Here is a 10,656-nt window from a genome sequence, read left to right on the forward strand (position 1 = left end):
ACTCTGCTGTGGGACCAACGAGGGCCAAATGAGTAACTAGTCCAATTAAGAGCTCTTAAATAAATTAAAATGTAAGCTGGTAAACACACAACAACAACAGCACTATTTAATTCCTCTATTTATAGAGTGACCTGTAGACAGTGATGCCAAGAGGAATTTGAAAAATAACTAATGCAGTCTCTTGAAGCCCAATGCAATCAATACATAATTCAATTCATAAGGTTTAGTTTAGTTATTGACTGATTGAAAATACAGTATACGTGTCACGCTCCTGCTGTGTAGCATGTAGTGGGTGTCTCCAGCGTTGCCTGTTTGAGGTCAATAATGTCAGCACCTCCAACATGTCAACTCAATAACTGCCAGTCAAAATCCACCAATCTGATCAATACCTTTTGTTAGAGCAAAAAAGCCATGTTAACCAGAAGACAGGTAGTTCTTCCATGTCTTGTATTTGACAATTCGTGTATGCACATTTTGCTACTTAAAACACAGTGTTTTACATATTTTGTCACTTGCTGGGGGGCATTTCTACGTTCCCGCTGTGCCGTTTGTAGAACCTGCTCACTATTTTTGGAAGAGTTCCTGCTGGATTAGGTCAGAAATCATGCAGATTTGCTTTTGAAATCCCATCAAAATGGGCAGTTTTGTCAGGTTTAGAGAACAAAGTGAAATGCTGCAAATGTATAAACATTAGGGCCAATATGCTGCTTCCTTAGCAGGCTAAGCATGTGCTTGAAAAGTGGTCCTCCAGATTTGTTTCTGACACTGTTTTCAGTGAATTATGTGACAGATTGTGTGATCAATATGCTTTCCATTTGGTGAATAAAACATACAACACTGAAATACCAAACTGTTCTACACAAGGCATATAAAATCCCTTAAAAACAAGACAAGAGTCATTGTCCAATCTACACCCACCTAAAACCACTGAGTTTTTTAACTGCAAATAATTGCATGGCTTGTTGGCTTTCAATGCACCTGCTCTCTCGCTCTATCTCTTCTTCCCTCGTTCCTTCTATATATATTTTTTTCTCCCCTCTCAACCCCTCCTTTGAATCGAACTGCCGTCTTAGCCGGCTACCATGCGTGGTCGATACCTTGTTACCACAGAGAAATCAATTATCTCGACCAAGCAGCAGGGGAAAGAGGCAATAATGAAAGAATGCTCCTCCTTCCCAGACGATGGCCATGGTCATTAAATATGAATTTATCATTGGCTGAGGAGATTTATGGAGCGAGATGTGGGCCCCGAGTTCACGCTCTCTTTACAGCATCAGTTCAAAGTCTGGTTACAAATGAGTGCAAACTAAATGGGTAACAGGTTGTCATGCTCATGACGTTATAAAGCTTAAACGGGGACGTGATTATTTCAGTCACTGTCATGTCACTGTGGATGCAACTAACACAAAGATGTGACATTAAACTGTCCTTTAAAAATACCCATACAACATAGCTGCCTTCAGATGACATGTCTTCTTGTACAGATGACACACCTTTCAACCAAATGGCTGGCCTCGGAGGGGGCATGAAAGACAATAATGGGTGTATACTGAGAGCATGAGATGCAGGCTCTTTTCAATTTGATGTCTGAGCGCCACTCAGGTGACAGTGGAGATGGCAGACATGGCTGACAGGTATAGGTGGGCATCCCAACCACACTTGTCCATTTGGGTCTGTAATGAGCCGTTTTGACAACTTGTCTGACAGCTGCTGCAAGAAGTGGGGGGGAAAAAAACCCCACACCACAGCCGGAGAAAAAGAAAGAGTGCAAATGAGAGAGAGAGAAAGAGGGAGGAGGACGGAATGTAGAGGGGAAAATGTGTAATCCGGGCTTGCTCTTAAGGCAGCCATAAATTCCATTTTAATGGGGCACCACAAGCAGTAGCAGGCACTCAGCAGTCTGTTGTGTTTGATGCCAAATTGTGCAGAATAAACAGATTTGCTGTGCAGCTGGTCCAAACACACACTTTCTCTCTGTCTCTCTTCTCATCCCCTACCACAAACACACCATCTCCAACTCCCTCTTCATCTCTCCCCCTCCCTCGGACATACCAGAATTAGACAAATCATCACAAAAAGATTTCAAGTGCTTTGATTTTTTTTCTTCCACTTAACTGAGTACTCATCTCCAGCTGTCATACAGAAAGTCAAGGCAGAGTATTGTTTTAACAGGGAGAAGAGTGAGCTGCATGTCACTAATGAGAAACAACATGCCACATCTGGCTCATTTCCTCCTAAGAAGATTAATTGTATTTGGTCATCCTGCGCAACTTCATCATAGACAAAACTGCACATAATGTCTGAAGTATCTGTATTCAGAAACAGCACTGCCACTGACCATACTGTAGGTGAAATAATGCCAAAAAAAAGATGTTGCAATTGTAATCTCAAAGCAACACTCAGGAGATCACCCAGTCAGTACAATCTATCATCTGGGGGTCATGAGTGTTTGTAAAAAAGCATTGCGGAAATCCATTTAACAGTTGTTGAGATATTTCGGTCTGCATCTAAGTGGTGGACCCACCAACAGACCGATGTTGCCATCTCCAGAGCCATGCCGCTAGCTTTACTAAAAATGATCTTCAAAGAATAAAGATCTTCAGTGATAGGTTTACTGCCAGCAGAGTGACACCATGGCCTGTTTGGCAGGAAATGTGGGCACTAGTGGGTGCATCCACATCCACACACAAATGCACACCATTGACTGCTGCTATTGTTTCCATGATTTATGTATTGTTTTTAGAAACAGAGCATGCATATGTGCACAATCACACACCTAAAATACCTGTATGCATGCAGCTGGGTATTTGTGTGTGTGCCCTCCTGCATGAGTGCATCTGATTTTGTGTAATTGAATGTGAACGTGTGTGCACAGGTGCATGATATGGAATAGTGTGAGAGGGGCTGTGGGCATGAATGGCTGAGTGTTTTCTTGTGATTATGTGCAGGTATGTGTGTGCATCTCTGCATCAGAGTTTGGGATTGTTTTTTTCTGCATGGATGGACTCAGCTATAAACACTGTATACATACCATATATGATATACGTATATCTTCTCATCTCTTCTGTAGTCTCTTTTCATGAGCTTCACTCACAGCACACCACCACACCACTGTCATTACCAATTTGTTTTGTCAGTTTGGCTAAAGCTGAACCTCAGCAGCATTGGTGAAGCATCATTAAGTCATCTGGTTTTAATAATCTGATGGTTCCTCACAGCAAAAAGGCAATAAGCACCGTTACACAAGCTTTATCTAAACCTGTAGAATCAGAAATGAAAAGGTCTCAGGTCACTGCAATGCTACACATTGAGATCCTTTACAGAATTTGAATCAGTTTGAAATAAAACACTTTTCAACATTTAAACGGGCAAAGATTATCCCGCAATTCTTTTTTTTTTTTTACCTGAGCACAATTTTCTAAACGCTTCCTGTGATTTTCCTTTGTGCCACTAGAATGCACTGTTGCACCCTGTAATCCACCTGGGTGTCACTGAGCAGCTCTTCTCTAGCCGAACACACCCATTCATTTCTCCCATCTCCACAACTCTATCATGTACTCCGTGGTTGTTAGGATATGGGAGTGGTATTGTAGCGTCAGTATTTGTATCATTTGCAAAATTGAAGCTTTAATTTGATAGAGTTTTCCTTTGGCAGCCTGCTCAGGTGACAGGTATTAACATCTTCTTACCCGGGATTTCACCTCAGGGAAAATATTCATTTGGGATTTGTGGATCAGAGTTCATACATAAATGTAGGCTGAACAGGGAACAGTGTATGTTGGAGCCTTATCACACGTATAATTCACATGTTCGTGGTTTCATCTTAACTGTAAGGTCGACAGCATTTTGCAATCGTATGATTTCTCCTTTTATCACAGGAAGCGCGTGTTCATTTATACCTGTCACTAAATATTCGACATGCAGCTGTCGCTATTGTCAATTGTCTTGTGATCTCCTGTTCTTGCTGAAAAATGCACGGCAAAGTGTGTGAGCAAGTAATAAATAGCTCGTTGGGATACATGAGAGCATAGTTAATTTTTAGAGATGGTTCCTAAGTTTTATTTTCATTTTATTGATGACAGGAGTCAAATGAGTACTTCTGTTTTTGTTAAAAATAGGTTATTCTTCTTCTTTAGCAGCGTCTAAAGAAGAAGAATAACCTCGTGACGATATTTTTTATGGTATTTTATGGTAAGATATCGAAATGTTTCATGACAAAATTAAACAACTAAATTATTTAGTGACACATTTTTGTGTGCGTGCGGATTTCAAACTTTTTCATATGTTTTAAAAGCATGGCAGTTATACTGTGTGTTAGTACAGAACGGTTGTGAAACACGTGTTCACCATTCAGAAGGCTAAATATAACCTACAATTACACCATCACTCAAACACCTGTTGCTTTTCAATTAGCGATCAATGCTTCAGGAACAAAAGGCCAAAGGTGGACACTCAATTTCAGGTTTTTAGAGGTAGATGTTGGAAAGTAGATGTAAATGAATGTAATCCCCATTAGTCCATACAAGCAATGGAGGAAGCATGTGGTGATGTCGCTGCTGAATCAGAGCTAAGTTCACTGTGACAGGCTGCTTGGTCAAAGAGATCGCTTCCTGGTCAGTGAGTCAGATCAGCTTGTGGTCAAATAAATATAAAGAACAGGATGCAACCTTTTTTATACAACATCAATATAGAAACATACAATCCGAACTTGCAAATGTATATTAGTGAAAACACAAAAGATTGAGTAGAGATTAGTTGATTCTTGACGATTTAATTACAAGATTTGACCAACCTGGTTCAAGACCTTAATGAAATTGGTTCTCTTTTCAGTTTGTGACATTTTGGAAATGCAGATTATCTTTTTTTATAAAAAGGATGTCAATTAAACCCATAATTAGTTTTTATATACAGTGAAAGATGATTGATCAAATACCTGTAATATGGCCTCATATATCAAAAACGTGCCTTTTATTTAGAGGCTGACTCATAACGGGACCTAAACAATGTATTTCCTCAAACCAAATTCTAACTTCCTTCCTTTCAAAGATGTTGAAAAAGCCGTGTGAGCAGCAACATATCAGACAGTGGACAGACTCTTGGCATTGTGAGGTTAGCAGCAAATTTAAGTCCTATACGTTCTCACAGTAGCTCACCATGGCACACGAATTGGAGTCTGAATACGCCAACATACATGCGCTTCAGGGAACTGAAACAAACAGCACTGAGCAGTCGGGTAAGAGCAAGTAAATACAGAATAACAAATTACGCTGAGAGATTAATTGGAAAAATAGCATTGTTCAACAGGGTTTTAATGATCATTTCTGTCGTCAAGGTGTTATTGGAAGGGGTCAGATAGCTAGATAGATAGTGTTATTATCCCGAATTACAGAATGATTGTGTGTGTGTGTGTGTGTGTGTGTGTGTGTGTGTGTGTGTGTGTGCAGGTGCAGGTGCAGGTGCAGGTGCGACACCCACAGAGAGGAGACTTTTCAGGATTGGGATTTTAACTTTAGCAGTGTTGTGCATCGTACAAGCCAGTCTCAATATCTCCCTGGGCCTCGCCTGTAAGTTGTGGACTTTGTCTTTAAATGCACGATAAGCCATAGCACATGTTGCAATGTGTTTCCACAGTGGAACGTTTTGTAATCATAACCCGCAATTACTCTTTTTCTCTTCCAGTTTATTCAAAAGAAGATACTGATCACTTCCCTTTCAGCTCTGTAATAGCAGACGTGTGCCAGATTGACCAGACTCAACAGAATTCAACCCAGTCATGTTCCTGCTACAAGAACCTGCTGAGAAGGCGTTTTATTGAATATAAGGCTCTGGAAACAGAGAGAGACATCTTACGCAACAAGGTTATTCAACTTACAGGAGAGTGTGAATATTGCCAGGAGTCCGGGTCTGGTTCCCTGAAGGAATTCAGTTGATGTCGGCAAACGTTGCTTTTCAGTGGAGACCACAGAAGTATGAGTATAGACTTCAAATACAGTGGAAACTGCTTCTAGTGTTCTACCGCTTATATGAGACATGTCAAACTTAAGGCTCGCAGTACAATTATATCCAGCCTGCGATATTATGAATATTATCCAATACGTCTATCCTGTTCAATAAATGTTGACCCTGTTTGGCCCTCGATGTGGTCCTAGTTTTTAATCGTGGCCCTCTCTGTTATTGAGTTTGACACCCCTGGTTTATATGGGACAGAATCATTCCTATAGAAATGTGGTTTAAATCATTTGCTTATAGTAATAAAGTAGATCCGCTAACTGTGTTTTTATTTCTAACCTACAGTTTATTTCAGGCCTGTTCACAATTCAGAAATACACTGAAACCACCAACAAGCTGTGAGTTAGTAGCCTATCTGCACTTCTGACATTACTATTTATAAACAGCACAATTCTGCAGTTCTCCTCTCAACTACGCAGCTTTGTAGTGTCTTTCAGATCATTTCTTGCTTTTACGGGTCACTTTACTGCTTTGGTTTACTCTCACAGGTTTCAACAGTGCAGTTTTTAGCCACAGCAGGAAGCTGATAAAGTGAAAAAGCTTTGACAAACATGCGCCATACGCTACATGCCCAGCACCAACTGGGAAACAGACAAAATTAGCGCTTGGTTCTGACGAGACTCACTTCTTCTTCTTGTCTTCTCAACTCTGGTTAACCAACCTGTTTCAACACGTGGAGCTGTGTCTGTCACGCGGAAAAAGTAGTTATAGGTAGTGGTGTTAGATAGTTACAATATAAATGTAATCGTAATCAGTACAGTTAGTGAGAACAAATATGGGAATAAAATTACAGTTTTTGGTGGTTAAATTCTAATCTATTATTTTGAGTAAGAAGCTAAAATGTAGAATATAAAATTATTTCTGTTGCTGTGTTCAAATCTAAAGTCAGGTTTTATTGAAGAACCTTTTATAAAGGTTTGACAGTAATCCGTGTTGAGCACTATTGTGAGGTTTACATTTGTTAGAAAAGTAATAAAATGTATTAAGTTACACACGATGAAATATTTAAAATAGTCACATTGCTTATTATATTTTAAAAGGGTAAGTAGTGATCTGTAATCTATAACATTAAGTAACCTTCTCATCCCTGCACAGAACATATCATGTGGCTAGTTTTAAGAAACACTGTTAGTATCAAAGGTGAAATGTAAAAAACCTCATTAACTTCTGTATCTGATGGGCCGCCTCTGATCCCTCTTAATAAGGTGAGGTAGAACGAAGGAAGGTGTGACCCATGATCATTTCTATAGATCAAGCATTTCATGAAAAGAGGCTGCTGCATACATGAATCCAGAAAGGCTGCAATTGAACTAAACTTAAATTTGAATTATAAAATTGCTATATTGCTATTCTCTTCCTATATCAAAGGCAACCTGCATCGCATGGGAAATGGCACTCAGTGAGTGGAGTGCAGAGGAGCTTTCATGTCAGAAAAATAATTCCTCTTGGACTTATTCAGCATGTTCTTTGTTGTCTTTGTCCAAGCTTTAAACATGCATATAAGTATATATAAGTATGAGTATGAAAAATAAAAATCAGGATTTCATGAGGCAAATCTAAGGTTTGTAGCCATGAAATGCGGTTATACTAGCTACTAATCCAACATCACTCGTCATGTGTACAAGAATGAGGAGAGTGCTTTTCTGAGTAAATGAACTCTCCGATGTCTACAAACTTTCTTGAGATCACCGAGTCTTTCTTTGCTGATAAGTCTGTCAAAGGTAAACTGACAGAAATGGGAGCTGCAGCACATCGTTTCTCATTAACACTTCTGGCTTTGTTTTAATTAGCCGTTGTGACTGACACCTGTGTTCATGTGACACTATATTCCAGGTTTGTGTTATCCTCCTTCCCAGCTGTTGCTTGTCAATCATCCCAAAGATGTCTCTTGTCTATGTTTAAAAAATACTTTATTTTAATTTAAATGTTAGAATGCCTGCATTGTTTGGTGGCAGCAAGAAAGTTTTACTCTTTTAGCCTATGACTCAAAGGAAATGAACTATTTTAGGATTCTGGATCTATAGAAAAAGCACGTATTAGCCACCCTCTGTATTTCTGTGTTTGTGTACTTTTTTATTTATTTGATTAATTTATACTTAACTTCATTTAACTAGGAAGTCCCTTAAGATTAAAATCTCTTTTTTAAGGGATACCCGGCCAAGATAGCACAACATTTCCAAGTTACAAAATTGACAAAATAGCCAAAGGAGCAGGCCCACTCCAGACTGAGACCACACGCGTCAGCAGGGTGAGACACGAAGCAGCACGACTTATAAACAAAGGCCATGACAGATTTCACACTGTGTTCCTGTGCAAACACAGTGCGCTCTCTGTTAGCCACCGCCATGCTGTCCAAGTATCTCTGAGGGTGGAGAGAACGCCTGCAGATGGTCAAGCATTTTGAAATGATGCATGAGAGACCTAATTTAAATAGTGATGACAGGTTTATCCATATGTGCTCAGTACATGCACACGCAAACACAGAGCCACACTTGTGCTGTGCAAACAAGTAAGACTCTGCTGAGATGTAAAATGCCAAATCAAACACACAGTGGAGCTATATGTGGTAGAGACAAGGTGTAGAGGGGGGACAACTCTCATCATTATAGACTTGTTAATAAAAAGAATGCTGATAACGTTTCCATGTCAGTTATCTTGACAACATAATGCCATAACTCAGACCATATAGGGATCGATCAGGATCTAATTGACTGTTTTGCTAAACCCCGCCCCCGAGGATCGACTGCCTGTCATAACTTACCAAACGTGCAAGGCCGGCCTGTCCAGCTTTGAATTTCCAAAACGGTGTTCATATATATATATATATATATATATATTCAAATAAGAGCGAAACTCTGCATCCAAAGAGTTTGGAGGATGATGTTTTTAATCACCCTATTAAAACCAAAAACAAAGAGCATAGGTGTAAGGAAGGGATTAAACTGTGCGTTCATTAGCTCTAACAAAAGCTGTAAACTTTAGTATTCCATCCATCGTCTACCGCTTATCCGGGTCGGGTCGTGGGGGCAGCAGCTCCAGTAAGGAACCCCAAACTTCCCTTCTCCGGGCCACATCCGCCAGCTCCAATTGGGGGATCCTGAGTCTCCTCCCAGCTAGACGTGCCTGGAACACCTCCCTAGGGAGGCGCCCAGGTGGCATTCCTTACTAGATGCCCGAACCACCTCAACTGGCTCCTTTCAACGTAAAGGAGCAGCGGCTCTACTCCGAGTATCTCACGGATGGCTGAGCTTCTTACCCTATCTCTAAGGGACGCCAGCCACCCGTCTGAGAAAACCCATTTCGGCCGCTTGTACCCGTGATCTCGTTCTTTCGGTCATGACCCAGCCTTCATGACCATAGGTGAGGGTAGGAACGAAGCTGCGAACCGATCCAGTGACTGCTGAAGGTCACAGACCGATGACTGCCATCAGGATCACATCATCTGCAAAGAGCAGCGATGAGATCCTCAGGCCACCGAACTGCAACCCCTCTCCTCCACGACTACGCCTCGATATCCTGTCCATGAATATCACAAACAGGATTGGTGATAAAGCGCAGCCCTGGCGGAGGCCAACATTCACTGGGAACGAGTCCGACTTACTGCCGAGTATCCGGACACAATCTCGCTTTGGGCGTACAGGGATTGGATGGCCCTCAGAGGTGACCCCCTCACCCCATACTCCCGCAGCACCTCCCACAGTATCACCCGGGGGACCCGGTCATACGCCTTTTCCAGATCCACAAAACACATGTAGACCGGTTGGGCGTACTCCCAGGCCCCCTCCAGGATCCTTGCGAGAGTGAAGAGTTGGTCCGTTGTTCCACGACCAGGACGGAATCCGCATTGTTCCTCTTCAATCAGAAGTTCGACTATAAAACTTTAGCATGCCAAGCTAATTACCTCCGCGTTATTTTGAATGACAAAGGGTATGCCATTAAAAATGTAAATACTCCAGAAACTTGGTTAGACAGCGTTGTGTCTGCCAAACTCATGGGTTATTTTTGCCTGGGACATGAAGCTTTAGCCTCATGTACAATCCACTCGAAACATTTTAAAGTCAGTTTCTCATTAAGTTTCAGCGTGTGCTTATGCTATAGTAGCAAGGTGCAACTAATCAATTCAGCTGACAAAGTTCATAGTCATTGGCTAGAAATGAGAAGCCTGCTTTTGCTTACCTCTGCTTGAAATCGAAGACCGAGTGTTTAAAAACCGAATTTCAATCTGCCACCGTTATTGTGAACAGCGAAGCATGACAGGCATAGCAACAATAACTAAGGGGGCGGGGCTTAATTGACCGTTTATTGCAGCTATAAGTTTTGCAGATTTCTGACAAAATCAATCAGCTGCAAGAAAGTTGCTTAAACATTGCATTATGCATTATCTATTCTTATTGTGACCTACTGCAGACTAAAACGATTCATAGTTTCACAATGTCCCTCATAATAAAGTGGAGGAGTGTAACACAGCTTACACATGCCCACACACTTATTATGTCATTACAGTTCAACTATGTCTCAGAGGGAAATACAAGATAAACATAACATCTTGTGCTTTTCTGTTAAATGCCTTCTTTTCATAGAAAGAACACAACCCAATCAATTGAGAGATTCTCCAACTCGATTTTGGTAGGATGGAGATAATTAAAA

The 10,656-nt window shown here is 40.9% G+C and overlaps 1 long non-coding RNA gene across 1 annotated transcript; it reads left to right on the forward strand.

The window, feature by feature from the left end:
* Positions 1-5,078: 5,078 nt before the first annotated feature.
* Positions 5,079-6,269, forward strand: LOC115008678 (uncharacterized). Its single transcript, XR_003832320.1, has 3 exons — positions 5,079-5,233; positions 5,445-5,564; positions 5,680-6,269. It is a non-coding gene; the product is annotated as an uncharacterized LOC115008678 (long non-coding RNA).
* Positions 6,270-10,656: the final 4,387 nt, after the last annotated feature.

This window comes from Cottoperca gobio, chromosome 5 (genome assembly GCF_900634415.1).
Source record: "Cottoperca gobio chromosome 5, fCotGob3.1, whole genome shotgun sequence".
NCBI lineage: Eukaryota > Metazoa > Chordata > Actinopteri > Perciformes > Bovichtidae > Cottoperca > Cottoperca gobio.